The 5,677-nt window shown below is 38.5% G+C and overlaps 1 protein-coding gene across 5 annotated transcripts in view; it reads right to left on the minus strand.

Annotated features, from left to right (window-relative positions):
- Positions 1-5,677, minus strand: part of LOC106876309 (putative FERM domain-containing protein FRMD8P1) — a 118,261-nt gene that overhangs the window by 103,832 nt on the left and 8,752 nt on the right. The window contains exon 1 of one of the 5 annotated variants that reach the window (XM_052966939.1): positions 4,103-4,269. The exons of the other annotated variants lie outside the window; for them this stretch is intronic. The gene's annotated coding sequence lies outside the window, so the exon portion shown is untranslated. Of the gene's footprint in view, positions 1-4,102; positions 4,270-5,677 lie in introns of those variants that run through there. 5 annotated transcript variants of the gene reach the window in all.

Raw genomic sequence — 5,677 nt, forward strand, 5'->3', positions numbered from 1 at the left:
GGGAGGGAGAGAGAGGGAAGGAGAGGAAGAACTAATGACCTGAAGTGCCTCAGGATGATTTGAGAAAATCAGGAATAAACGACAATTCCTGGAATATTCTCAAACCAGAGACCTAATCTAAATGCTTAAAACCAAGTAGATACAATTAAAGATACCCAGTGGTTAGGAGGTGATGCTAAACAAATTAAATCTACCACCCAAAGGGCTTCTGTAGAATTTCTGTCAACAATATTTCACTAATAAAGCTTGAGTCAACTTGAATATATGATAGAAGACTTTTGCCCAAGGTGCTATGCAGCAGGATCAAACAGAAACTTCATGATTGCAAAAGAGAAAGGAAGAGTAAATGGTTCTTCAACAAGTACCTAACTGTAACTGTTTAGCTGCTCATGGGTAACCAATACTGTGCAAACCTGTAGTCAAAAGGTATTCACACTGACCATCCAATATTTTTAGGCAAAGTATAAGACTATGTATTCCAATAAGTAGTCTGCAGACCATATATTTCTGCCTGCTTTTCCCTATGATGACAAAGTGTAGACTTGAGAAATATTTAGCAGCTATTTCCAGCACACTGAGTGACTATGTAGAGATGAGAAACATGGTAGCAGATAAGGGATAAAACTCCTACTCATAAAATGTCTGTTGGAGGTTAACATTCCTATATGATTTGATACCTATTCCTGACAGCTAAAGGAACTGAATGAGCATCCATAAAATAAAATAAAAATTGTTTAAATACACCTGCATATGTGTAGACATGGTTGTGTAGTTAAGGAGCTTGCTTTCCAACCACATGGTTTTGGTTTCAATCCCATCATGTGGCACCTTCAGCAAGTGTCTTTTACTATAATCCTGGACCAAACGGTCTTGTGAGTGGATCTGGTAGATAGAAACTGAAAGAAGCCCCTCATATACATGTGTGCATGTGTTTGCACATGTGTGCACGCATGCACATTTGTATGCTTGCATATCTGTGTGTGTGTACATTTGTGTGCATGTATGTTTGTGCGTGTTTGTGTGTGTGTAGTGTGGTGTATGTGCTTGTGTGTGGTGTGTTTGTGTGTGTTTGTATACGTGTGGTGTGGGTGTGGTGTGTGTTTGCGTGCGGTGAGTTTGTGTGTGATGTATGTGTGTGTTTGTGTGTGTTTGTATGTGCGCAGTGTGGGTGTGGTGTGGTGTGTGTGTGCTTGCATGGGTGTGTTTGCGTGTGGTGTATTTGTGTGGTGTGTGTTTGTGTGTGTGCAGTGTGGTGTGTGTATGCAGTGTGGTGTGTGTATGCAGTATGTTTGTATGTGTTGTATTTGTGTGTGAAGTGTGCTTTCGTGCATGTGGTGTGTTTGTGTGGATGATGTGTTTGTGTGTGTGTGTGTGTGTGTGTGTTTGTGTGTGTGGTGCATGTTTGTGTGCATGTGGTGTGTATTTGTGTGTGCATGTAGCAAGTTTATGTGCATGTGGCAGGTTTGTGTGCATGTGGCAGGTTTGTGTGCATGTGGCAGATTTGTGTGCATGTGATAGGTCTGGGTGCATGTGGTGTGTTTGTGTGTGTGTATGTGTTTGGGTGCATTTGTGTACACACACTTGTGTGCATGTTTATGTCTATACCAGTTTAAAAACCAATGCTATTAGTATTTTGACAAATAAATAGAGTTAAGTTAATTACCAGTTTGAAATACCAACTGGGGCAGATATGACCAACTAAACCCTTCACAAAGCTGCCCCAATACAGCTGCATGCCAACAACAGAAATCAATAAAGCAATAAAAGATTAAATGAAGGAAGGGCAACATGCACGAGTGTTTTAGGGCCTCCCAGACAGGTAAGAGTCATGTGGATAATGTTCAGATTAAACATCTAAAAGGTTGGTGTGACAAAAATTTGGGTAAGAAGGGATTCTAGAGAGCCACTGCCTTGGAGATAATGGATTGAGTGAAATGCTTAGATATCGAACAGGCTACATGAGAGTTCAAGCCTGGTGCTCACTTAGGTCCTATGTCTCCTTGTGTATGAAGATACGAGACGATTTTTTTTTCTTGAAATATATTTTTCAGCATGTCTCTGATATGAGGAGGTAAAGGACTTCAACAAGTGCCAAGCACAAAAATTTCAAGAAACTTCACTAAGTGTCTTTACTTGTCTTGCTTTCTCCATAGACCAGGGGTTTTCAAACTGTGGTCCGCGGACCACAGGGGTTCCGCAAGGACAAGACAGGGGGTCCATGGACAGCAAATACTTTTTATGGGCAATTTGATTTTATATATGTTTTTTAATCGAAATCTTTTAATTGGCAATAAACCTATTTTGTTAAATACTGTTAAATAAATAAATGTAAAAATATATGTTATTTTAAGCAAATATTTATGTATAAATTTCATAAGCGTTTATAAGGGTGTTCCTAAGGTAAAGCCTGAAATATAAAGGGGTCCGCAAGTCAAAAAATTTGAAAACCCCTGCCATAGACGATGAATAACTACTTGTTAGACAAGCATGGCCATTGCTAATAGTGTGTCAGCAATGCTTGTGCTTTAAGCTGAGTGTGGTTTGCACAAAACCACAACTCTCACTCGTAATACCAAGAAGCCCAGAGACAAGCAGAGTGTGAGATATCCTCCGGGTTCAGTAAAGCAGAGGGTTTAATGAGTTAGCTTTCTCTTAGAAGGATGACTTAACAAAGACCAGGGATCCTTCACTCCCAGTGAGCTTACTGCATCCTTAAACACCAACCCGAGTATTTCTATGCAAGTTAACCTGTACATATATATCCATGCCTGTGATGCTTAGAATAGGTGCGGGCATAGCTATGTATTTAAGAAGCTTGCTTTCTGGCCATGTAGTCTCAGGTTCAATCCCACTGTATGCCACCATGGGCAAGTGTCTTCTACTATAGCCCCAGACCACTAAAAGCTTCACGAGTGGGTTTGTGTGTGTGTGTGACAATAATGTATATGTGTGTGAAACAATTGTGTGTGTGTGTGTGTGTGTGTAAGACAATTATATATATATAGGGTGTGTGGGTGACAGTTATAATATATGTATATATAAACGTGCACACATGCAAACTCATACGAGCATACATACATGTATGCATGTAAAAACACACCTGCATGTGCTCATATACACTCACGTACACACATATCAACCAGTCACCAGCCAACCAACCAGCCATCATTGTTATAAGTACTTGTGTAGTTGCAAGCAGACATAGATGCTAAATCGACTCTATTTGACACCTTGGCACAGCTGAACGCTCAGGACTTGATAGCTGCAGGGAGGAAAAGCTGCATCAGCATCCAGCTAGTTTCCATTATGGCTGAGTAGACTTAAACTACATGAAATGAAGTGACTTGCTCAAGGACACAATATGTCATACTTTTCCAAGAATTTAGCCCATGGCATTATGATCACAAGTCAAACACCATAACAACAATGCTATGTACCTTCATACACACACATATATAATTTATATGAAAACGACCAGACACAACTGAGAATTACTTGTAAATTGATAATTGAAATTTATATAATATAATTAATATGAAATGTTGACAAATAAAAGCAAACAACAATTTGTAAACAGACAATAAGAGAAAAATTACGAGACCACTGACAGGAACGAAACTTGTTTCTCGGGAAATATATTTCAATTTACATAGTTGAATTCATTTCACTGGTTTCATTTTGTTATTTTGTTCTTAAATTGTCATTTATAAATGTATAACAAATATATCGCATGATTCATACATACATGCGTACATACATACACACATATATATATGTGTGTATGTATATATACACACACACAGATATATATACACACATACAGAGCATGTAAATGCCTAAACAATAAAGTTACATTTACAAATATACATTATACATGTACCTCTCTCTCTCATACACACACACACACATATATATATGTGCAGACATATATCCAGGTGCAAATACACACACACGTAAAGACACACATATACATACATGTATAAATACACAAATGCATTATATAAAATTGTAGGTATTTATAAACATCTACAGGCACACATACACACACACACACAAAGCTAGGGAAATAATAAAATTAATTGAAAAGATCTAATTTAACGACCTGCAGTTAAACACCGGCAATTCCAGTGGAGAACATGGTAATGGAGAATCAGATTTCTTCATGGGGCCTGTTGCACTGACTTGGAAATGGTAGGCTGCTGGCTGGTACTAAACTTAAATTCACAAAACTGAAACGACACAAGTCTGCTGGAGATCCAGAAGACACAAGTTGCCAACTACTTTAGTACAACAGTTAAGTGGCTTACTAATGCATGTGTGTGTGTGTGTTGCAAGGAAGGGGCAGAGGAGAAACGAAAGAGGAGAGAGAGAGAGAGAGAAAATATATTGGAAATATTGGAAAGAGAAAGGAAATAAGTGGAGATGATGAAGGAGAGAAGAGAAAGAGAAGTTAGGAACAGTAAAAGAATCAAGATTGTAATGAATATATATATATATATATATATATATATATATATATAGGTGCAGGAGTGGCTGAGTGGTAAGTAGCTTGCTTACCAACCACATGGTTCCGGATTCAGTCCCACTGCGTGGCACCTTGGGCAAGTGTCTACTACTATAGCCTCGGGCCGACCAAAGCCTTGTGAGTGGATTTGGTAGACGGAAACTGAAAGAAGCCCGTCGTATATATGTATATATATATATGTGTGTGTCTGTGTTTGTCCCCCCACCAACGCTTGACAACCGATGGTGGTGTGTTTACGTTCCCGTAACTTAGCGGTTTGGCAAAAAGAGACCGATAGAATAAGCACTAGGCTTACAAAGAATAAGTCCTGGGGTTGATTTTCTTGACTAAAGGCAGTGCTCCAGCATGGCCGCAGTCAAATGACTGAAACAAGTAAAAGAGTAAAAAAAGGAGATATATACACACACACAAAAATATATAAATAAGAGGAAAGACCGCTAAGTGGATTCCTTATGAATGGTATGGAATTAACTGCTATTTTTATTTTCCTTTCATTTGTCTTGCTCGCAAACATCTAGCGCTGCTAATTTTGAGAACACATTTTTCGTGGTAGGACAATTTGGCATCTATCTTCACCATACAAGGAATCCACTTAGTGGTCTTTCCTCTTATTTATATCTGAATATAATTTGCAGTCCTTGGATGTTTTTTACGTATCAATTTCTACACTTAGTATTTAAAGTTATATATATATACATATATATATATATATATATATATATATATATATATATATATATATATATATATATACATATATATCATGGGACTGTCAGTTACAAGAGAAACAGAAAGAAAGAATGGGAGAAAGTTGTAGAGAACGAGTACAGCAGGGTTCGCCACTTCCCCCTGCTGGAGCTTCATGGAGAATTAGGTGTTTTCGCTCAATAAACACTTATAACGCCTGGTCTGGGAATCGAAACTGTGATCCTACAACCATGAGTCTGCTGCCCTAACCACTGGGTCATTGCGTCTCCACACACACCCACATATATATGTGTGTATGTGTGTGTGTGTGTGTGTGTGTGTGTGTGTGTGTGTGTATATATATCATCATCATCATCATCATCGTTTAACGTCCGCTTTCCATGCTAGCATGGGTTGGACGATTTGACTGAGGACTGGTGAAACCGGATGGCAACACCAGGCTCC

Source organism: Octopus bimaculoides, chromosome 4, assembly GCF_001194135.2.
Source record: "Octopus bimaculoides isolate UCB-OBI-ISO-001 chromosome 4, ASM119413v2, whole genome shotgun sequence".
NCBI lineage: Eukaryota > Metazoa > Mollusca > Cephalopoda > Octopoda > Octopodidae > Octopus > Octopus bimaculoides.